This window comes from Pleurodeles waltl, chromosome 7, assembly GCF_031143425.1.
Source record: "Pleurodeles waltl isolate 20211129_DDA chromosome 7, aPleWal1.hap1.20221129, whole genome shotgun sequence".
NCBI lineage: Eukaryota > Metazoa > Chordata > Amphibia > Caudata > Salamandridae > Pleurodeles > Pleurodeles waltl.
In genome coordinates this window covers 934,081,067-934,106,467 of record NC_090446.1, presented here as the reverse complement: position 1 = coordinate 934,106,467, position 25,401 = coordinate 934,081,067, and the positions used below count along the sequence as shown (strand labels likewise).

Sequence of the window (25,401 nt, the reverse complement as noted above, 5' to 3'; positions counted from 1 at the left end):
TTTCTTACTGTTGTTTACCTGTTTTGGGTTTGTATACATATAATTTGTGTATATTACTTACCTCCTAAATGAGGGTATCCTCTGAGATACTTTTGACATATTGTCACTAAAATAAAGTACCTTTATTTTTAGTAACTTGAGAATTGTGTTTTCTTGTGATATTTTGCTATATAATTGGTATAGTAGGAGCTTTGCATGTCTCCTAGTTCAGCCTAAGTTGCTTTGCCATAGCTACCTCTAACAGCCTAAGCTGCTAGAAACACCCCTATTCTACTAATGAGGGATAACTGGACCTGGCACAAGGTGTAAGTACCACAAGGTACACACTATAAGCCAGGCCAGCCTCCTACAATGCCTTTACCATTCATGCTTTTACAACAAAACTCATTGGAAAGGCATGTGTGGTAAAGGCATAATCATTGTAAAAACACGCGTGGTAAAGGTTATGTGTGGTAATGGTTTTCGCACTGTAACGGCCACATTGTAACGGCATGCATTACATTGGAATGCGTGGTTCCATCATACAACCTTGCTATGTACAGTGAATAAAATGAGTAGGATGTTTTCGGATTAGGGATTTGGCAGCTACCACGGAGCCAGAACTGAGATATGTTTCTGCATAGCTGCCAAGGTTTCAGATTGTCATGTGTGACATTTTCATAATTCAGTGTAATTATGAGTGACATTTTAACAACTATGAGTGACACTTACTCACAAGCAAAATCAAGCAATGAAGACGACAGAAACATAACAATACCAGAAATTACACCCATTTGAGCAACGAGAAACTGTAAGAAGTTAAGTTAACTGCACTACATATTGTCTCACTCTCCGCAAAGCACATTTACTTGACTTTCGAGGGAGGTGACGAGCTGGCACGTGGCAATTGGAGAGCCCACTGTGGCCGCAAGCAACCAAGCTTTGGACCGTCGCCGACCAGTCTGACTTGTCTCCCGTGGCAATCATGATTCTGCTCAGCCCTGATGATCATGAGTTGAACACATACTAGCCGTGGTGCAGGTGCAGTTGGGTCTGGTTGTGGCTGCCGCAGGAGTGCGAACAGCGAGGTCTCTGCCATTATCAATGCCATGACTGTCTGCCGTAGCCAGCCACAGCAAGCAAATTCACGACGAGGCTGATGGAGTAGAGTCCATTGTGGGATCACATACCACGCGGTAGCCCGCGGTGCAAGTGGCGAGCAGAGCTGGAATAATTACCTGATGCCCAGAACAACAGTCTGTGCAGCCCAGGATGAAAATACTGCGTAGTGCCTGCCCTCTAACACCACAGGAGGCATGAGCCTGACCCGCCTAAAATCAAATTATGTGCACAACTCGGATTCGGTTGTGTCCATTGGCCAAGGGCGCACTGAGTCCGACCAGTCCTCCTGACGTCAGTGAAATCGCTGAGTGGTGTTGGGTAAGTTACATTGTGGCAAGCACCACTGTGCAGCTCTAGCAGCTGATCCAGACAGCCCCCAAGCCTGCTGGCAACAGAGCGCACAGTGCGCTTCCGGTCAGCTTGTACAGTACTTTATTATAGCAGCGCTCCTCGATTGATAGGTGACAAGGCACTATAATGCGTGACACTGCATTTCAGTGCGATGATGCGGGCCAACACACTGTAATGCGTTAGCCTAACGCCTGATGCGTGGTACTTGGCAGGGCTGATTTCCGTTCGTTGCTTGATTTTTACTGCTAAGAAAGTGTCACTCATAGACGTTGAAATGTCACTCATAATTACACTGAATTATGAAAATGTCACACAGAGCAATCTGAAACCTTGGCAGCTATGGCTGCCCCACCTCCACCTCCGCCTTAGTGGTTCGGGAGTAATGGTTTTCCATTTCCAGTTCTTCTATGTACATATAAGGTGGGGAACATAGTTCATGCTCCTTGCTCCTGTCTGCCTCTGCCCCCTCGGAGCTCGTCTTCCCCCCGTGCAGTACAGCAGGCTCGGGCTGGCTCTTTGCCTTTAAGGGGCTGTTCCAAGCCCGGTGCTTTCAGCCCTGCTCTTCACATCATGTGCCGGGCGGAGCCAGTCAGCAGCACGGGCCCAGAGACGATCTGAGGCCGGTAAACAAAGGAAGAAGTGCAGCCGGCGGGCACCTTACAGAGACAACATCCTACCGCACACGGATAGGTGGAACGGCTCTCCGGGGAGTCTTGGAGTCAGAGTCGTACCTTCCAGGCTCTGAAAAGGCACCGGAGGCAGCGGGTAGGTGGGCAGGCAGCGGACTGGGCATCTCGGTACGGGACAATGCAGGTACCCATCTTATGGGGCATCGATGAGGGCACAAGAGGGGCATGAAAAGGGACTACGGCTAAACTGCGCAGGAACGAGAACCATTTGTGACAAACGATTGTAAAAGTAAATATGTTTCTTAAAACTAGTACAGCGCAGCACAGCTGGATAATGCGCCAGTAGCGACGATCTGCGTTGGACATTCAGGTCGCTGGTTTCAGCCTGTGAGAGAGAGCTCCGTGTGTTAGGATACCTGTTTCTCCTAGAGAGATGTGTATGTACCCTGCGAGCCCCTGGTGCCAGCCAATCCTAGTAAGTTACGTGATGGATGTTAATGTGCTTCCATCAGAGAGGCGCACACCTGCTGATCAGAGTTCAGGCCCCAGGATGCACCTGCAAACCCACACTGACAAGGAAGTCTGAACCCCTACCACGGAGGGCTCAGAGCCTTCCGGAGACTTTTTAGTGTAATTTGTAGGTCGTGGGTTCAAATCTCAGGGAATCTACCGGGGTTAATAAAATAAACAAGATTTCCTTTAAAACACATTTCGATCCCCGGTACTTTTCAACAGAAGAAACGCGAAGAGTAATTTAGAGGCAGCATCAACTTGTTCTGGCGCTTAGTTCCCAGCAGCAGCCAAAAAAGAAAACACAGAACTCATTGTACTCTGATGTTTTGCACTGGAAAAAAAATATAGTATGTGAAACGGCCTCAGCAAGCCTGTTTGCTCCGTTTCTTATCAGGCGAGCCGCCAAATGGTAGGACGTGGATTTACTTTCTGATCCGGTTTACTACAAGATTTAGGAATCTACGTAAGTGTCTTCTTGTATTCTGAATTAGGGTGACCAGACGTCCCGGTTTTGCCCGGACAGTCCTGTTTTTTTCGACAGCTGTCCCGGCAGATTTCAGTAAGTTTAGCTCATGTCCCGGTTTTTAGAGGTGGTTGACTGAAAACAGTTGAAGGTGCGTTTTTATGTTTTCCAAAAGCAGCGATAGTTAGCAGCTTTTATCTGACAGCAGTTTAACAGCCATGATACTGGCTTTAAAAATTTCATTTTATTTATGTTCTTAGTGCCTCTTCGGTAACTGCTGATGAGCGCTATCATTCTGCGCGCTAGGTTGAACTAAAATTGTAGTCCTCCTTCTATTTTTGGGAAATGTCCCGTTTTTTTAACTTTAGAAATCTGGTCACTCTATTCTGAATACAATCTAGACATGAGGAGCAGTGCTCCAGACACATGCCTACTTCATGTTAGCAGCTTGTAAAACATTATTGCTTCGGGAGCCTCCCTTCCTTTTCTCAATTTGAACCGATATGACGCTTGCAATTACTTAGTGCGACAGCCACGCACAGATTGTCCCACAGCCACCTATTACAGGATCCTTTCTTCACTCAAATTTGGAATACCCCATTAATATAAAGCATTTCATTTATTGATATAAATAGACTGGCAATTGCAAATTACAACATAGTACCGGGTAGTGCTTAATTTGATTAAAAAAGAAGTGCCAGGGCCCTCGTCAGGAGGCCGTTGCCGCAGCCTGCGCTGCAGTGACAGCACCAGCACCAACACAACCACTAACCAGCGCACTCCTACGAGTCTGACAATTCGGACTATTTTAGGGACCCTAAATCAATATGAACAGGTTGGGTGACCGGTATTTGTCTATTTTAAAGATAAGCACAACAACAGTTGTTTATTAGTTCAATGTACATTAAAAGATGACTGACAGTGCCACCATATGTTTGCTCAAGTTAAGCACTAGCTGCTGGAGGCAGCACAGGCACAGAAAAGTAATATTTAAATAAGGTCCTTCAGGCCATCGTTTCTGGCCACGTCACTTCCTGCTCTTGACACTGCACACGGAGTTTGGTCACTGGCTTTCTTGCTGCTGTACACTGCTCCTCGGGAGTTATGTGCCCCGAGTACCTCATATTCCCCTTGGCTGCACTGACTCCTGAGCTGCCACATCCTCGACCATTCTTACAGCTTTGATAATGCTTTTTCACGTCTGCCTCCGGGTATCATAGCTGCGAGAGCTCTGTGGCAGCGCGTGAGCCCACACACCCGGACCTGAGTGTGGCCTGCGCTGAGGCACTGGTACCCCACGCGACCCACCAGCTCTCCCTGCCGCACCGCGCCGCAGGCCCCAGCCTACATCACCACAGTGGTGCACACCCCAGCCGGTGGCTTTGGTTGGAGCCGTTTCTGTGGAAGCGGGTGAACGGATGTACTGTAATCCAGGTTGGCCGCACCCATCTCTCTGCTTCGAGGTGATTATCTTATCTAAGAGTCGAATTTAGTCGAGTCAGTTGGTCGGGTTTGACTTACCTTCGTCCACCACTGTTGCTTTTTTACTGGAAACTCATGTGAACTGTGGAAATCTTCGTGCAGCATGCAGGTCACTTGTATAAATCCGGGGCACGACTCTCCATTCCATCCTACTGCGATTGATATATAGAATTCAATTGAGCTGTGTTCTAGTAAACAGCCTCTATGCGCACGAGGCTACCGCGGGTCACACGTGACACCTGTAGCAGGCCATTGCAGGTTAGAGATGATAGCCGAGAAGCTCCAGACCAGGTTCATATCTGTGAGAGGTTACTGCAGGAGAGGTCTGGGAAAGGAAACTACGGCGCAAGGTTGATAACGCAGGAGTTACTACAGGCCAAAGGCAATCTGTGTGGGAGGCTACCACAGGCCACCGGGAGAGGCGTCTTTAGGCAGTTCAAGAATGGTATCTACAAGTTAGGGGCAAGCGGTGCACGAATCTCCTATAAACTAAAGGTGATACCTGAGAGAGAATGGTCATTTATGCCAAAGTGGGGGGGCAATTAGAGCAAGTACCCAGACCCCGTGCCTGGAATCGATTGCCTTAGAATTTATGGAAGAAAGGGTTTTCTTCGCTAAAGGATGTACGATAGCTCGGTGGGTTAAGGCCTTGTCGACAAATCTCTTTGCAATCGCAAGTTAGAAACCTGAAAAGAGTATGGTCCTCCTTTCACCCTTTGAAGGTCAATAAAAATGAATAGGATTGAGGTAGGATATAACAAAAAAATGATTTAGGTACTATATATCACTATAATATAATTCACTTAGCATCCGACTCCCCTATGCCCATGTCCAGTAGGCCCATAGTAGTGCTATGCTTGATGCTTCTTCTTGGGGTAAGGGAAATATTTGTATTTAGGATTACTATAAAGAGCTCACCGCAAATCAGATCACCTGTGTACACTGCTCGCCGCAGTCCGGAGGTGATACACTGGTGAGAGGTCCTGTACTGTATAATCTGTAGGAGCTTTTGGTAGGAAGGTGGTGGTGGTCATTGTAGAGTTGGGGGAGGCTACAGCCTGCTTTTGTGCGAGGCACACTCACTGGAGCTCTCTAAGGCTGAACTAGAGATGCAGTGGAGGACCAAGCATAGAAGCATGGGTGCTTTGGTCTTAGGACCTGGACTGTCTGCAAAGGCACGAATTGGGATAGGATATAGGATGTAGTGGAGGACTCAGGAGATGTGATTATGCTTGATTTTGATTCATGTGAAATACAAAACCTATGATAGGTGTCAGGGTCTGATGTTTACTCCCGTGAAGGGGAAAGTATATTCCAGTAGAGTAGTAGGAACTCGGTTTGTCTCTAGCTGTGAAGGGCACATGGTGGGTGGCAGGACATGAATTTGTCTGTCTGACTGGAGGGTATCAAAGGATGTGTGGTAAGACCAAACATTGTCTCTGGCACACTTGAGGGCACGAGGTGGGTGATAGAAATAGAGGTCTCTTTCACAGAGTGGGGGACACTGGTGGTAGGACGTGAGTTTTTCTCTCCAGATTTTAGGTCACTGGGTGGGGGAGAGGGGTAGCACCCGAGACCCAGGGCACTTTATGTTCGAACTGATGCAGGTAGGAAAAAAGGGTGAGTGAGGGCGATAGGCACTGATTTTGGTCTTCCCGAGGCAGGGGAAGGCCTGGCGTTGGCTTTAGCACAGTGGAGTGCCTGTGCTGGGTAACAGGCACTGGACCATAAGCTTGGTCATGTGGTAGTAGGCAGTGACGTTTGTGTTGGTGACTTTGGCAGTTCTGCTCGAGACTTGTCTCTTCCATATAGTCAACACATTCCGAAGCCTAAATAATACTTAGAGGGAAATCAGTCATAGCTTTCTAGACTTTTCATCTCATCTTTTGGCCTCACGTTCACTTCTGATCATTCTCCAAAGTCGTTTGATACCAGCTGACAAACTTTAGTGGTCATTGTTCAAATGGGTGGGAGAGACAATGCAGGGCTTGGTCAGATTCCACGGCGGCTCCTCCGTTATGGCAGAGTAGCGTCATCTCCCACCCCCAGCATGCAAACATGAAAACTAAAATGATAATAAAACTAGTTTATTATAATTTTATTTTTCTTCACAAGACAAGTGTTAGAGTCGAGGCCACGACGATGACAGGACTGAAAGAGCAGTCGTCAGCATTGCTGTTAGTGCGCGTATCGGTTTGGCCGGCAGTCTTAGAACAGCCAAACCGACATGCGCACTGAGTTCTCTTCAACCCGAGCTGCGTTGCTAGGTAGAGAAAATCAGGCACAGAACCACAGTCCCCTTGGGAGCGCAAAACCAGCCCACTCACACAATCGCTGTGCTGCTCTCATGCTGGGTAATAGTATTACAAGCATGAGAGAAGCATGTGGATTGGCGTAGGTAAGTCTATGAGTCGGTGCACTGGCAGCAGAGGAGCACTGAGGCGGCAAGGAGGCGAGCGGCAGGTAAGTTCTTTTATTTTTTTGTTTTTGTCCCTGCACTACCCCACCACTTTTTTTTTAGATACCAGCTGCTTCTGGTCAGAATGTTTGGCTCTGCCATTGACCATGGAAACTGGCAAGACAAAATGGCAGTCCAGATATTGTCCTTTTTCATTACAATGAAATTTTTAAATTCAAAAGTTGCTAAATAGGACTGATCAACTCAAATATAAAACCCAAAGGGTGCGTTTAAAAGTGAACGTTTACATGAAACAGTCTCCAACCGAGCTCCGCACCTTCATGTTTCTCACTGAAGTCTTGTAGCAACCAGAAAGCCAACTCCGCTGGATCTGCAACGTCCCCTTGCATTACCAACATGTGAGATTGCCTTCACTGAGGTGTAGATCCGCTCCTGAAATCATTCTCTTTGCCAGTTCAGAGGAAGCCAGTGAAATGAACACACAAGTAATATCCGCCTTCCCTTAAATTTGTTATTTTTCTTTTAGAAAGTTTTTTTGTGTTAGATTGATTTAGCAGTGGCTCTACTGCACCATCTGCAACCAGGACATTGCGGATTTCATATCCAAGCATGACTTAACAGGCTAAAATGTTGCTGTAACAACAACTATAATATTAGCCACGTGCAAAAGCGGCACATGACAACTGACTTTTCCTCCTTTGTTATCAGGAAGGTTTCTAAACTTATGTTCATAAAATTTCACTTTTAATAAACGATACTTAAAACGGTACATAGCTTAATATACTACACTGAAACACTTCCAAGTGTTAAAGAAACACGACTTTTAGATTTTCAAAGCCTTTATCATAGTGCGTTTGTTGTTTAATTTACATACATATTAATTAAATGGCTCGACTTGTACCTTGACTTAGGTCTAACCCTGACTCTTGGGTCGCCTTGTCTTTCAATTTGTGAGTCCACCGACCTCTAATGGGCCGTAAGTACAGATTTCCCATGTTCCACATGCTTTGACCTCTTCGTGGCCCCAGAGGTATTCGGGCGAGCATTTGTTGTTTAATTCTGCAGTCCTGAGGAAGGCAGAGGCTAGCCGAGCCGTAGACTGCATCTTCAATCCCATTCACACCAAGATCATAACTTACTGCATTTGACATCTATTTCACCATCTGCTTCATAATTTGAAGATTTAAACACAAAATGTTTTTATTTCAAAGTAGTGGAACAACGCAGAGACAGACTTCTGCATAGATAACTGGTCGGCTTCCGGGTTATGATTGTTGAATTCAGGTACTGACCTATAACTACAGACGTAATATTTTTGCCGAGACAGTAATTGATAAATGGGGGAAAGGTTTTCATTTGTATTTTGAAGAAACAAAAATACATTGAATTAAAAAAATGGGTGGGGGGGGGGGTAATGAGTCCCCCTGTGTCATGAAAATGTTTTGCTTCAGTAGTCATGTAAATAAATGTTACTACAAGCACACACTTCTAAAAGAGTATTTATTTTGAGGGCACTCACAATACAGCAACCGCCCTTTACTTCAGTTTTCGAGGTCTGATGCCTTTAATCTGCAGTACCTTCTAGCGAGGCACTTATGAATGTGCAATAAGCAGTGCTGATCCACAGTGCTGTTCCTTGCTGGAAAGAGGGGCTTCTGTAGTCCCGTGTTGTGGGCACAGAGTAATCCCAAAGGTGAAGGTCACTTCTAAAACATAACTGAGATACACAGGATGAACGAGGCCACTTTTAATTACAAGAAGTGGGCGCACATACATTTGTGGTTTGCTGAGAGCAACGTTGTATGTTTGAAATAACTATTCGAATCCGGGAGTTAGAAAGGACAGAGTGATAAAATGGTGGCCCAGGTCAGACCAGTCACTATTTCTGGATGAGTTACATTTTCAATAGAATCCAGTGTATACGTTTCCTTTTCACAGAGACTTTGCATTTTGCCGCCCCTGGGATCCCTTTTATTATTAGTGTGTTAAAATAAGAATAAAGCACGATATTACTGTTGCTGAATATGTTGCATAATGACACACAATTAGGGTTTTCTTGTCACATAATTTATTCAAGCCTGCCACATAATGTGGCCCTTTGTCGCCACACAATTCTAGCAGACCTGTTTATAATAAAGAGGCTTTTTTTTATGGTGATGCCTGAAGAGAAATTAATTGGGGTCTGCTTAACAACAACTAGTGAGTTTATAATCATTTGGTGACTGTCTTGTACAGTTTGGGTTGGATGAGAGTACATTCTTAATAGACTGCCTGCTCACCCTGTGGTCAGATAGCATGTTAACATCTCGTTCAGTTCAAGCCACTCAGCGGGCGTTCTAGTTTATTTTTTATTTTAGATAAGACGAAGCATTACCTCAGCTTTGTTTTCACTTTACGAGTCAGGGTAATTCTTGCAAATGCAGCTCAAAGTTCACGGACCAAGTGAGGTTTCTGGGTTATGCTGCCCTAGGAGCGGCGTGCGGGGCCCAGCAGAGGAGCAGTTGCCCAGCACCCTTCGTGCGAGCTCTGTGCAGTAGGTTTTCTCTGCTGATATGCTGTGTACACAGCAGATGCAAAGGGGAATGTCACTGTCAACACCAGATTTGCATCGTGCGTGTGTTTCGAGTTGCAGTATTCTCCCATGTGAAGGGTGCGGCCCCCTGTGCTGCGCCAACTCCATCCTACAAAGGGGCGGAAGTTACGACCGGGGCTCAATCAGGGCTCAGGGGCACAGATATTGTGTCATGGGCCCTTGCTCAAGGCAGGACATGGGATCCCTGGCTGCTGTTTGAACTGTGAAATACAGCAATAATCAAGACGCGGAGGGCGCGTCAGGCCTCTGGGCCCTGGTGCCACTGCACCTGCTGCACCAGTGGAAGGTACACCCCAAAGGGGTACGTAGAGTTAACACAATGTAACAGCAGCCATTTGACAGACTGCATCGTGTTCTAGTGTAAAGAGAAGGCGGCAAGGTATGAGGGTTACACTGCCAAACCAGGGGATGGTGGGCAATTTCCATGCTTACATTATGGTCCTGGCACCCTTGCTACGCCACTGGGTGAACCACCTTGAACCAGAGTTGCCACCCGGCCGGTTTTATACAGACAGTACCAGTATTTTATTGCCTGCCAGTACAAACATTAGAAAAATCACATAAAGTTGGTATTTTTTCCCCTTATCAGGACATATTTTAAATAGTAAATGTAGGAACAAATCACTTTCAACTGTGTTCCTTAATGACCAATGACTAGTAAACATAGGCAGTACCCTCAGGCAAAAAATGGACACAGACAATTTAATAGAAATTTCTATTAAAAAAAAAAAAAAAAAAACAGGCTCCAGGTCTTTGCAGAATGTTAAAATGCGAACAGATGGCCGGTATTTTTGCTAGGACAGGTGGCACGCCTACCTAGAACTTGGGGACATTCACACTTTCCTCCATCTTGGTTTTATTGCTGTGATTTTCTCTGTTAATGCCGAAACTGCAAAGGTCAGCATATTGGAAATCAGATGCAGGGCGAGGGTGCAAAGCATCTGTCCTGTGACCTAGACTTCTATATAAATCTTGGCCTAGATAGCATTACCTGGATATATAAGTCCAACGAACAAGAGGCAAAAAAATGAGGATCATTTTTCCAGGTTTATCCTAAAACAAGATGATCATGGAGCACTGCAGATATGATCTTACTAGGTATAATAGTAAAGTGGGTGTAGAAGACATTTCTTCTGCTGAACAAGGAACATGGGGACTGCTGTACAATGCCCTTTTGGGATAACTGATTCACACAGGGGAAGCTGTCCCCAGGGCACAGTTTCCCCTTTGGGAATCGTGTTGGTGGGCTCCAGAGTACCAGTGCCTTCTCTTTTAGATAGCTTCCCGTAAAGGAAAGCTTTTTTCCTTTAAACATATATCCCTGCATTGGACCTGGGATGGTTTAGAAAAATGTTTTCCATTTGGGGATGGAAATGCAGGTACAGTGTTTTCTGTCATCCACCCCTGCATTCGTGCAAATTCTTGGAGACTGCAAATTGTGATCTGCCTAATTAATATTCCTCAGAAAGGTTGTTTGTGGCACACCACGAATAGGCAAATTGCTATGTGACCTATTAGTAGATAGGTTGCATCGGTATTGCAATCGCATTCGCAAATCAGTGTACACACTGAATTGCTCGTCCCTGGTCTGTGAATGGGGATAATACATCTGACTTGAGAGTCTTCCTTTTTCCAGGCAAAACAATGGCTTCTTTTTTTTCAAGAAACACTGTAGTCCACTCTAATATTTGCCCAGGAGACAACAAAGTGGACTTGTGTTGGTTTAACTCTACAAACAATAAAGGAAAAGGCTTAGGAACACGGAGAAACATATCTTGAGGTCAATTTCAACACAAAGTAAGAGTATAATAGAGGTCTTCAAACTGTTTTGCACTGAGCCCCCCTAAGCAACATGTTTTGAACTTGGGCCTCCCTCCAAAACTTGATGGCAAAGCTTGTGGAGTGGGAGGGGCATGGCTAATTGCAGCAGGTGGGGATTATGAGATTATTTCAGGGGTGCTCTTCTGTAGCTCATAATCCACTAAATGTAAGATATATATAAAAAGACAAAATGAAGAAACAACAAAATCAGAATTGACCAAAACCACTACTCCCTCTAACTAAGGAACTGTGAGCCCTTTACACTCCTGGGCCCCAGTGCAACTGCAGCGGCTGCACTAATGATATCTGCGGACCTGAGAAGCAGGCTCTTCTCTTCTTTCACATTCACCCATTCCACACAATGCTGGACCATCACTTCTAAGACATTCATAATTATGGTGCAAATGTGCCCCTCAGCCCTCTGGACCCCAGGGCCACTGCACTTGCTTTGACACAGATAGCTACTGCCTTGCGAAGCAGGCTGCCTCTACCATCTCTCTGATGCCCAAATCTCTCTGATGCCCAAACCACGGTGTCTCCGCTGTTTCAGTTCCCTCTCTTTGGAAATTTCGCCAAAGTCCAAAGCAGCACTGGCACAGGAAGTATCCACTGGTCTTCTAATACAAGAAAGTAAGGATAGTAAAACAGTTGTAATTCTGCAGCTGCAGCACTATTGATACCTACAGCTCTGCAAAGCAGGCTGTGTACTCTGCCCATTCCTTGGAACCATCGTTCCTAGGCTTGATCCTCAAAGCAGGTTTTCTGCTGATTTTTGTTTAAAAAAGGCCCTCCCCCTCTGCTGTTCGAGCCTTGCTCCATGTTCGTTAAGGGTGGCCTGGACCCTAATGCTAGCAAGAAAAATGGGCTCTCACACCCTTTTCATAGCAGGAGTAAGAAAGTGCCCCTGAAACCTACTAGTCTGTTAGTGTTCTGGCTGACTGGTACCCATGAGCATGCCACCACAGATATGTTTCTGACCCCCTGGACGTGAAAGTCCACGCTTTCAGAGGCCAGAAACAATGCCTGCTCCGGAGGAAGGTGTTATCACCTTCTCCAGCACAATGGTTAGTGAATCTGCTTACCCAGCCCAGGGACTTCAAAAACCCTGCTGCCTTTGATATGCAACCCCGGCTTTCCCCAGACCTGGGAGTTGCCACCCCCCTGCCCCGGGGCCTATTAGCTATGCAGCTATGCAGGTAGCTATGGTGCACTACCAGGCTTGTCACACCCCTAAAGTTGGCATCCTGATGTGCTCCATGAAAGATGGATTCCACCATCTTTGGTGGAACTAGGAACTCTGGGAAAGGGTTATGCCCAATTCCCACTGTAAGTGGTCATATAGTGGGTGTTGTCACCCCAAGGGTAAGTTACCCATTGGCTACTACTCCACACTCCCCTAAATGCAGTTTTTAGGTGCCCCCCGACACCAGGAACGCAGATTTATCTGACTGAAGAAAAAAAGTGGACAAAGAAGAGCGAAGAAGCAACAACTGTGGACTGCTGGTGGACTTTGGTGCTAAACCCTGCCTGCCTACCAGCTCCAGTCCCGGCAATCGCGACAACCCAATTTGTCCTGCAGCTGTGGGGACTCCAAAAGCCTCGGAGGATCTCCAGCACTTCACAAAGCCATCAGTATCTCCCTTAGAGTGGAGAAGCCACTTCTCTGCACCCTGTGGACACCAACTGCAAAGTCCAGCACACTGTTCTACTGATCACTGGGTCCACCGGTGCAGCAGCTGCCCAGGAGGAGGTCATCATGCTCCAGGAGGCCAGATCCATCTCCTCACCAAGTGTGAAGACATCAGAACCCACCAGAGTGGTCCTGCGCAAACTCCCAGGGTGCCCGACACCTTACAGCAATTAAAGCTTGTTTGTACTCCAACATCTATGCCATAATCGAAGACCAACTGTTGAGGGACATCAGCAATGCAGAGGACATCAACTACAGTGACCCAGCTGCCCTGTTATGTCCCTCTTTTGCAAGTCCCCCCTGAGAACAGTGGGCACCTTGATGCAGGAGCATGGACGACAAAGACCCACTACACCTGAACTCCAGGGCCCATGTCCATGACAACCAACACTGTTCCCTTGCTCCCAGGACCCACACCAACGAAGCCCCCTCATTGAGAGCTCCCGGACTTGTCCCAGAGTCTCCCTCTGAAGTTTTTTTCTAGGTGGCCCCCCTCTTCGCCGACTGCAGTGCGCAAGGCACCTGACTCGACCAGCGTCACTGCACCCGCATGCCCCTGTGCAGGTAAAACTGTACAAACTGTACTGTGCTGGTATTTTTTGTGTCCTTTCTCCTTTGGCACCCTACAATCTACAGGGGATCCTCGAGAACTGCCTGGAGTGACCCCCTTGCAGTAAAAGTACTTTGAAGTTTTTACTGCGTAAAAGCGTATTTGAGTAAAAGTATTACTTTCAAAACTGATACAACTGAAACGGTGCTTATCTTCCTTTGATGTTTTTCTGGCATTGAAACATTATATTAAAAAGTAACTATATTTTTCTAAACATTGGTCTCGGGTTTCTTCTTGAGTGTGTGCCTCATTTATTGACAATGTGTGTTCAACAAATGCTTAGCACTGCCCTTTGATAAGCCTAACTGCTCACCCACACACCACAAAAGAGAGCTTTTAAGATTATTACTTAACCCCTGTAAACCAATAAGAGCTGCCTGTACTATCTGCATAGTGTACCCCTCCATTCGGTACACTGCATAGATAGCCAGCTTCCTACACTAGAGCATGGTTGAGGGGTTGTGGCACTTTGAAGCTGAGAGTGTGGTATAGAGCTAAAGAAGAAAAATGCTTTCTCACCATGGTGCACGGTACCTGAAAGAAATGTAAAGGTGTGCAATTTGTTAATTGCTAAATAAAAGGCTGTTTTGGAACCAACCAGCGTAGACGTTAATTGACTGACTCACTTAAAGCTTCATGGTGAGAAATTAATATTTTGTTTTTAGAGGCATCAATGGAGTTCTATAGTGTGTTCTTTTAATGGGCATTTATAAAAAATATTTACACCAGATACAGTCTGCTTATTTAGTACAAAAATTTATATTTTTAAAGCACTTGTTTTATCGTAAACACTACAAAAAACTTGTGGCAACCTATTTTATACTGTGTAATACAATTTTAAATTAATGACATATTTACAGTGCTTTCCATCTCACACAGGCTCAGGCCTCATACCACTATAAATAAATAAGTCACTGTTTCTTACTGCAGTCCATAAGGGTATAATTCTGTGACTCTCTGGTCACACACATAATCTGTAGCAATCACATTAACCACGTGAGTTTTCATAATTTAAAAGATTATATTTCCCATCCACTAGTTACATTTACATTTATTTTTCAGTTAGGGTCTGTGCCTGTTACTTTTATATGCAGTTAACTGGAGCTCAAAATGGCAACAAAATGCAGAATATTTTGTTCTTTTTAGCCAACTCCTTGACTCTGGCCTCCGCGCTCACTGCCCTCACAGAACTCAGGTTTACAGTCCTCCCACTTTGGTTGCCCTTCAACTGCTGCATGTGAATGGAGAGAGTCTGGAAACGTTCCAGCTTCCAGGCTTTTCTCATTTACACATAGAATGCAGACACATTTGCGCCCCTGGGAATACCGCCACGCAGACCCAGAGGGGCGTACCCCACAGTTTCAAGACCTCTGGCGTTCAGGTAGTGGTTGATCAGATGGGAAGTCAGTGGCAGCTCCTCATCAGGGGCTTCAGTAGCTCGGTCTCCTGTGAGGCACAAACAACTCCCTATTATTTAACTGAACAGTTTTCATGAAAACCGGACTTTTGTGTTTTCAGGCTGTCTCCAGGCTCCTGACGGCATGATGACAGGAGAAGGGGCAGAGGAGGCTGAGGCACGATCCATCAAGAGAAGGATACAGCACAACACTCTATAGGTGGATGCCTGGATTGGCATGTAAGAGGGACATCATTTTCTACAATCTAGCAGACATACTGTGCATCCCTCAGGCAGCACAGTATGTCTGCTACAATATGTCTGTCAGGTCGCACATGACTGCATCCTTGAGGCCAATAAGCCACAAAGAGCAACTGGATCCTCAACACTGTCTCAACTTCTTATAGGGCTCTGCTTCCAGTTCTATCAAGAAGCTGAAAGGGCTTGTTATTCCCCTTTTCAAACCTAGTCTTGCTGCTCTGACTGGTGACTCGTGGAGAATCATGGTTTGGTGGTACTAATGTCCAGGGCTAGATTCCTGCTTGGTTGCTCCCATGAAACCTTCAGGTTGCCAGCACAGGTGGCAAGGTAAGTAAAAAACAAGTTATTTCTCTGTGCATGTGTATGTATGTGCTTGCAAGTGATTGAGCGCGAATGACATTGAGTAAGAGCGTGTGTGTTTTTGAGAGTGTCAATGAGAGTGAAAGTGAGTGTGTATCAGAGTTTGAAAGAATGTATGAATACGTTATAATGCATGCGATGAAGTGGGTGAAGGAGTTTAAGTGTGTTAAAACGAGTGAATAAAAGGGGATGCCTGAGGGAGTGAAAGTGAGTCAGGGGTGTAGCTAGCAATGGTGCAGCAGGTGTAGTTGCACCAGGAAGTGTCAGTGACTGTGAAAGGGTGAGTGTGTGTGCTTGTGCGTGAGAACCAATGAGTATGGCTATGTTTGCATGTGAGTAAAAATGATTGAAAATGGGTATAAGTAAGAATTAATAAGTGAATCTGTGTGAGTTAGAGAGACAAGAGAGAGAATGTGAGAGGGAGTGAGTATGAGTGAGAGACTGACTGAATAAGAACGTGTTTGCATGTTTTATGATTGTGATTCCGCCGCTGGTCATGGCATACTCAATATAATTCTGGGTTTATGGCAGCATTCAAAATAATATGCTACCTCTGGCCTATTGCAGATGATTCTTGGCATAAGGAAGAGCATCCAAGGCAAAATGTAGGCCCCGAGATCCTAGAAGTAAAGCTTGGCAAAGGGCTCCCTTTGTAATGATACTAGAGCTTGCATACTGTTCGAAATTCTTAGCATTGGGCACCTGTGAAAAAATGCTGGCGCTGGGACATTGGATGTATTTTTTGGCACAAGGGAGGCCACCTAAGGCAAAATGCTAGTGCTGGCATGCTGGATTAAATTATTTGCCTCAGCGAGGGCACCCATGGTATATTGGGACCAAGGGGTGGGTCGGGGGAAGCAAACCATGATAAAATGCTGGGTCTAAAATAGTGGAGATAAATGTTGACATATGTGCCCATGGGCAGTGTCAATGGCAGAATTCTGGTGATGGAATACTGCATGTAATTCTTGGTATAAGGGGGTACCCATAGCAAATTGCTGGAATTAGCATGATTAAGGTAAGGTTTAACATATGGGGAAAACTCAAAGCAAATTTGGAAAAAAATGAGGTAAACTCCTGGCAAGTATTACAACTCATCACTTTAAAAAAATCACCATCCGCCACTGTGAGATGTAATGGAAGGAAAGAGGGAACATCCAAGGATTACCAGGAGTACTGATTACAGAAAGTAAGAAAGGGTTCAACGGCAAACGAAATGAAGGAATGAACCCAGCGAATGAGTGGAGAACATGATAGCTTTAAATGTAAAACTCTGAGTTGAAACCCAAAGGCTGACCCTTGGGTTCTTCCTCATATAGGTGCTCCAGTGTCAAGAGATACTTCAAAAGTGTGAAGCAGGTGGTTCAATTAAGCCATTTCCAATGTGAATCCAGTATTCCATCGAGTATTCTTGATGCAAGTGTGGCAATCACACAAGCTACATAATGGTACCCAGATCCAACCTCTTTCATCTTGTACTGGACACAGTGTAGCATGATGCACGTCTGATCTGTATGTCTAGGGAGTGAAGGTTATACAGTCAAATGTGGAGGCCTCACAACACTGTACTCGACTCGACTGCTGTCAATAAAAGATATGAAAATCGGCAGCTGAAACCAGGCAGCCTGCCACGTATCTAAACTGGTTTGTGTGCTCACACATCTGATCTGATAAGCACAAGTTCAGTTGTGGACAAAGCTTACCCTGTTGCCCCATGCGGGAAATAAAGGCAGACACCTTGCTGGCACAGACTAAAATTAACTTGAGATTTGTCTTGGAACAGCACGGAACAGCATACCAGCCCTTTAGACACTATTATTCCAGATACTATGGTCAAATAAGTGCAACGGACTTTAATATTCTGCCGAGGTAACCAGTCGATTTAGAGTTCCGCATTCACCTGGCTGACTTGGATGTTTAGAGTTACCGCTGAGTAAGGTATTAATGCCTAAAAGTTATAGTCATCATAGGGTGGGATAACAAAGCCCTCCTATTTACAGTAATCATAGGACTAGATACTAGACCTCAAGTTTACCCTCACTGTAGGATTCAGTAACTTGCTCTGGATGTTTATGGTAAATGTACGACTAGAAAAAAGGCTTTAAATATTTCGAGTCATTGTGGAGCTAAATAACATGACCTGGAAGATTAAAGTTGTTGTAGGATTACATAACAAGGCTTGGAAAGGTATTGTACTTTTTATTATCAGATGATTAAGCCCGATAGTTTAGCTCAAGGAGACCCAACTGTTCTGGTTTACAGAAGGTCCTTTGCCCATTCCTCTGGCCACAATAAGTCACCATATGATCTACTAAATTGGTTAAAGACACATTCACAACAAACCCACCAGTGAGCTGTGCCCTTGGAATCTGAAATGCTTTGTAGGGCCTTTTGGAGATCCATGGCTAGGATCAGTCCAAACCTCTGGGACAGATTTTGTTTCTGTGGAAAATACATATTTGTCAGTGCTTCACAAATGTTTTGGGTCTCCACAGATTTTGGACATTTGCAATTTTTCCACAGAATTTGTAAATTACCTACCAATTTAGTGTTTGCCTGGATTTCCAGATTACAAGGAGTAATGACTGGGGCTAACGAGGCATAGCTGTACTGGAAGCAAATAATATAGACTAAAAACCCTATGAGCACTAACTGGGGTACTCTCAGATGAGTTACAGAACGGGCATCTACATAGACATTTTGCAGGAAAGCTATGCACCCTAAGTCACCAAATAACTTCTAATACCAACAACAGAACAATCATGCTACTGAACATAAACACCAACAGTATCGTGGACTACTAGTTTTGAGGAGAGGATAACGAGGGACAACATATTGAAAGGTAAGTGCATAAAGGGAAGTATAGATTTACTATTCCCAACTCTACATCACATACCTTAAAGATATATACTGTGTAGGTACATATATGTAGAGTTATGTGTAGAAAATCTAGAATTCATTAACTGTTGATATTTTAATTTAGATATTCTGTCCCATCAATATTGCTCCTTTAAAATTCAAGGGGCACACCCAACTGATTGCAATAAGGACATGTTGCTGTTAGAAATACAGAATATCTTGAGCATCATCTCTGTACATAAAATATGGCAGACTGGATGAATTCTCCTACATGAGCTCCTAGGTCTGTGACAGAGGGACACAGGTAATATCTTGTGATTTTTCCCTGGTGTCACCAGATCCCTTGGGCTTTATCTTCTAGGAACCCTACAGGGATCTTTCCCCACCAACAGCTGCCAAGCTTTAGACTGTGCTGACTTCCTGCAATGCTTGTTCCACCTTGCCGACCATCCTGATCCCACTCACATGCGCTGACTCTGCTGGGCTCCAGTGATCCTGCTTGTGCTCCCACTGACCTTCCTGTTCCTCTCACTGTGGTCTTGCATGCTTATCTTCAAGAGAGAGGCAGCCTATTTCATTGGTGCATGGCTGAGACACATCCCCCTTGCACAGCATTATATACTCAGCAGAGGTGTCCCTGGGCCTCAGTCTGAGGGCCTTTGACTTGAGAATCAAGGACTGGATTCCCATTGGTACTGAGACAGGCCACCACTTGAGGTGATGCTCTGTTCTAAAGAGCCTTGAGTTGAGCAACACCATGGCAACCCTATATCTTACTTTGCACCTTAGGACCCCTTGAGCTCCTGGGCCTACTGGGTTCTGCTTGTGACTTACCATCAGCTGCCATTTCCCCACATCATCCTAGAGGATGTCCACACAGAAGAATTTGTGCTTCCCCTGTGTAGACCCTGTATACAGTGAAACCCCTTCCTCCCTTCCCACTCTTTGAGGATCCAACATGCCATGCTCTGTCCCCTACATTATTAGATGAGCAAATTGTTTTTTTAACTTCATCTTTCCCATCCTTCCTACCTCTTTTCCCATTGACCCCTCAATGCTCCCCATTAGCCCAGTATCTATCTCCACTACTATCAACACCCTAAAGTCCATATCCCTCCCTCTTCTTTCTCTGAATGGGGTACTTTCTGCAGTACCTCAGTCTTCAGTGCCATACTCAGTTCAACAACATAAATGTGTGACTGGGAACCTTACTTCCTGCCCTCACAATGCTTTATAAGCCTTTACTCAACTCCAGTCTTCTGTGTGGCTCCCATTCCAACTAGGGATTACTATACAAGCTACTGTTTTATTGACTTGGCCTCCTCCTCCTTCTTTTCACTTTCCTAATGAATCCCATGAGGGTTAAAACAGCCTAATCCCCTTTTGAATTACATTTGGATTGTATCATCCACATGTAATTCTCTATAATAGTTGTGAGTTTAGTTGTGAGTGAGTTTAGCTAGTGATGCACTAGACATACGTTTGGTTACCACGTGTATAATTATGAGGGTATTTTTCATTATGATATCTTAGTATTTTTTCCTGGATATCCTTTTACTAATTACATAATATAACATGCATCCAAACCTCTTACTGGAGATGATTTTCCTTCCCTATCTGACTTTAGGTATCTCCCACTTCATCTTGGCTTGTTCTTTTCACTGAATTTGGCTACCCATTCTACAGTTATCCTTCTGAAAACCACCTTCTCTATCTGACCCTACACCACACCAGAACCAAAACCTTTCTTGCCTCCTAATCTCCAGCTCACTATGTCCCACATACTCCTCCATCCACCTTCATCATTTACCTACTCCATTTATTAAGAGTGACACAATCAATTTCAAACACAGACTCCTTGAACCTTTATCAGAAACTTTCATATCTGAGTTGCACTACTGCCCCAGAATAGGTAAGCAGAAAACAAACCCCCTCTTTTGCACACACATTCCAGCATAGCTTGAGGATTTGCCTCTACCATACCAATCTCCCATAAACTCAAAATATCATATATCAGGAAACTGGTTCAAGTTAAAAATTCTTTATGGCAGGAAACGAAACCAGGAGGTGGATCCAGCACAAGGGGCTGGCGTGCTGTTTGAAGTGTGGAACAAAGAAGGATCGGAAATCCTAGAAGTAGGATTGGGACACACTTGTTTATGTAGTAGGGTTTTAAAGATTCCATTGAAGGACTGAAGATCATCATTCAAGGTCTGTGTCATGATTTTACCGTTGTTGTATAATGAGAGGTTAGTTTCGCCTTTGAAGGATATTTAGGGGATTTGGGATAGGAAACTGTAATCCCCTCAACATTGTCAAACTAAATAAACAGGCATTAAACATGTGTTTCAGCCTGACATCTAAGATTTACAACTCTTCTTTTTCCCTGCTCCAAACAAATCTACCCTGTGCATGTTGTATTCGCCACCCTCCTCCTGCTCCTACCAAGCAGTCTCCATAATGTTCTCAGACCCCTGCTCACGTAACATCAATGTTAATAGGAAGAAGTCTCAAAGCACAACAAACATTTGGCCAACAATCCTTCGCAATATACCTAACTTTGTCTTTGACAGCCCCCTGCACTCCAGAGGGCAGAATTCCTATGAACTAAACAGCAAGACTCCTGGCTGGAGTTCCTCTGAGATAGACAGCATGTCCAGTTCGTGTTCACCTCTCAACCTGCACCCCTCTACCACCAACGATTCTTCTTAAAGCTTAACTCATTCAGCCCATCAGACACACTCTATGGACAATCCCCCATATTCAAATTCTCCAAAGCTCATTGCTAGCGCTATCATTAAGATAAGAAATGATGTCCAGAACCCTTTCTTTGCACACCCTAACTTGAAGATGCTTTTCTTTAACATGGAAACCAACCTTTATGATATAAGCCTTCTATATGATGATGGTAAAATTATCGAGTCAAATTTCCAATCTATTCAAATCCCTACCAATTTTAACTCACACTCCCCCTGAAAGTGCCCTAAGCTTTTGACCACACCACAGAGCAACAAAGATCCGAGACCAAAGAGATTACCATCATACCTAACAGAGGATAGCATAAACTCACATATATTAGGAATCTAAAACTACCCACATATACTGAGGCCTCTCAACCAGTGCTGGACCTTTTGGTATCGCATGACTACTCTCTTATTCCCCTTGACCGAATTGAATAAATAGGAGGCGAAGTTGAAATTATAAATAAAAATGCCCAAAACAAAAAAAATGAAAAGCAATGATTTCTCGAACTTCCAGCATCTCACAATAGTAATCAAAATAACGGCTGCCACCCCTACTAAACTGCATTTCATTTACTATCCACCTGGAGACAACCACTTCTTTGAGAAGCATATGACTGGGTTTAACCGCAAGAAACAACCACTGCCACAATTCACATCCTTTTCTGAAAGTTCAACCTACACTGCTCAGTGGAAAATGACTCCTATATCTCACAGATTACCTCTTTCCTCCTCAGCGCACCCTCTCCTACAGACGAAAGAGGCTCAGTCCTGGAACTCATGATCACTAAAGCTGGTTTAATCAGTCAAACCCCCTGTCCCAGTAGACTGGCTCATCCACTTCTTAGACCCATTTAAACTCTTATCATCCAAAATGATAATTAAAAGTCAATGTAAACACCCCAAATAATGGGTGAGAAACCACAAAGACATCAACTAAGTAGACATTTTAACCAACTTTGCTCATCCCTCGATGGCATAGCAACATCTCAGAGGGTTGAAAACATTACCAATCAATATCTAAATACGATATCCCTGATCATAAATGAAACACCTCAATTAAAACGGAAATTAGTCAACCCTAATCCCTCAGCAGAGTGGTTCTCAAAACAACTGAATCTTGTTAAGAAAGCCCAGAGGATAGTAGGAAGAAAATTACATCATTTGCCCCCTGTAGACAAACCTAAGAATGGACAGAATGAAAGGAAACATTACAGGAAGTTTGTGTATACAGCCAAAGCCTTATAAATTAAATTGGATATCCATCTTGTGAAAAATCATACTAGAAAACTCTTCAGAGTAGTCAGACAGCCAACTAAGCACCCACTGAATACCCTGCCTTACAGCAACCCTGAAATGGTCTGCAAAAATATTGCGGTCTGTTTTTAATGTCAAAATTTAAACGACTGAACTTTCCCTCAAACTGACACAAACATCTCCTTCCTTCGTGGAGGGTTTTAAGAGGGCCGGTGCTAAATTGGTTTTCCTCATACCTTGGCAACCTCTTCTAAACGATAACAATTCTAAAGCCCACCTCGAAACTTACTCCACTTCAATATGGTGTCCCTCAAGGACTCATTGTTTTTCACACCAGCCTTAACAACAACAGCTCTTACCACTTTTATGTGGTGACACACAGCTTTTCCTTGATAATATCCTCGCAAACAACACTGAATTCCTAGCTCGTATTTTATGCCTACAACAGGTGAAATTTCTATTACACCTGCATAATCTCACATAATTTTGGTAATTTGGCATTATCCTTGGTATGCAAAATTCCTTAAATTATGCTATTATGCCATGTTGTGTAATTATGTGCCATTGATTGCAAAATTGTAGCTCAAGGGCATATGAAGAACACAAATAACAAGAATGCAAGCAGCTGCTATTTGTAACACTTGGGTTTTTGTGCTATATTTTAGCACCAAAAGCATTGTCACTTTAAAATGGAGCAGTTGGCGCTAAAATACAGCACCAAATGTTGGTTTTGCATTTCATGTAAGAAAGCATAATTTTTCTGAAATTGTGCATAACTAAGTGAAAGTAAATTATACAAATTTCACACACCCCTGTTTAAGACATGCTTCATTCTTGGATGTCTCACCACTTCCTCAAAGTGAACCACTTAAACAGATAATGTTTGTTAATCTCTCCTCCCAGCAGCACTATGCATATACAGTTTTGGCTAAATGCCCCTAACATTCTCTACTACCAGCCCACCTGACCATGAAATCAAGACTCACAAATTGCAGCTGAAGAGACTTCCTTTAGGTGTATTCATTTCTAAATATTAAAGAATGCTGAAATTAAAGACAGTGTTTGTAGTTTGATATACTTGTATCATTATTTTAGATGAGTCTAACATAATTAGTAAGATTTTTCATGTTTTTTTCAACAGATCTGATCACATTTTCCCCAAAGAAAATTGAAAATATTTCCACAGTCATTCATATATTTATTTATGCACTAACTTCCGCCAGCCATAGAAACCTGCTAACCATGTTTTCCCTATTCGGCTACAAAAGGTTTGATTCCATTACAGTCAACTTCAGATGTGATCTTTGTGCTTAGAAACTGCTTGGCAGTGCAGTGCGCTAAACAGTAGGAATCACTCCTACTCTCTCATGCCCCAGAACGAATGTCACAAAACGAGAAATCATTTTGTATTTTTCTCGGGATGGTTCATGCCCTCTTTGTGCTTTGTATACCATTTTCTAAGCATCTTCTATATCTTCCAGCATTACGAAGTTTGCACAAGACGCTCATTGTATCATACCCATCAACTCATTCGTCTCACCATCTTTTCATTAACAGTTACCCTCTTAAAAAGCAACATCCCTCCATACACATCAATAGGGCCATTCTCTTTGCATTACCCACTTAAATGTAATTGTCATTGACTTTAATTGGTCTTCCTTTTAAATATCCGAGTTCAACCACATCTACCAGCCAAAAGGCTGACAAATGTGTTGCCTGAAGAGTCGAAACATGTTCTAACTTCAGACCAAAAACCAGCTGACAGGACTTCCGTAGTAATAAACAAAAAGCGAGAACATACCTCGGCACATTTTCAGTTTTAGGCTCCGAGAGACCGCCTGTCCCATGTCACCTGGAGCCCCGGTGACACTTGAGGCCTCATACTTCCAGTGGACGTTGTGCTCGCCGGTTACCTAGATACTGAAGAAGGGATACATTCGGAGCTGGGGTTCTAGGGCACGCGCCGCTCGTGACCTCTTGACCTAAGGTGATAAATCATCCTGAATTTGCCGTGACAGTCCTGCTTTTTTCACCAGCTTTCCCGGCAGATTTCGAGAAATTTAGCTCATGTCCCGGTTTTTAAAGAGAGTCGCCTGAAAACGGTGGGGTGCGATTTTTTTCCTTACCCAATGCAGAGATACTGAACAGGTGTTATCAGAAAGCAAGTTAATTAAGAGGCATTACACTGGCTTTAAAAATAGCATTTTGTTTATGTTTTTAGTGCAACTTCTGTAATTCTACGCTGATGAGCGCTGTCATTCTGGGGGCTTTTTGAAATAAAATTGTAGTCCTATTTTTGCGACAGGTCCCGGATTTGGCTTTAAAATTCTGGTTACCCTGTGAGTATGCATGGCGCGTGTGTTCGCCGACAGTGTATTTGTGCCACTGTGGTGTATTTTGCAGTTTGCCGCGGGGGAGGCGGAGGAAGGATGGCTGAGGTTAGTGTGCTGGCGTGCTGTCGTGCACCTGTCAGCAGATAGCCCGCGACCTGGAATACACGGGCACAGAGTCTCCAAAACCATAAAACGCACCTATCTCTGCGAGCAAAGGCTACTGCGAAAGGACAGATAATATGAAATAAAGTGGACGTTATCTCCGACCGCCTCCGGACTACTTAAGCCGCTCAGCACTTCCCAACAGCAGTCTGACCTGGGACCGGGAAGGGCCGTTGTCGACAAAGCCCTGTGCAGGAGGCTCAAAGGCACAAGCAGCTTTCTCACGTTGACGTTGACTGTGTGACTGCACCGCTGGAGTTTCTGAGGTAAACTTAAATGGACGGATGGCTTTCTCATCGGCTGACTGTCAGAACATGTAATTTTAGGAGTCCCTGAGGTTTGGAAGAGTGGCCTCAAGCC

The 25,401-nt window shown here is 44.3% G+C and overlaps 1 protein-coding gene across 2 annotated transcripts in view; it reads left to right on the top strand.

Moving 5' to 3' along the window:
- Positions 1-1,850: 1,850 nt before the first annotated feature.
- Positions 1,851-25,401, top strand: part of FAXDC2 (fatty acid hydroxylase domain containing 2) — a 133,477-nt gene continuing 109,926 nt past the window's right edge. Inside the window, exon 1 of one of the 2 annotated variants that reach the window (XM_069199618.1) lies at positions 1,851-2,217. The gene's annotated coding sequence lies outside the window, so the exon portion shown is untranslated. Of the gene's footprint in view, positions 2,218-25,194; positions 25,308-25,401 lie in introns of those variants that run through there. The other variant, XM_069199619.1, reaches the window with a different exon arrangement.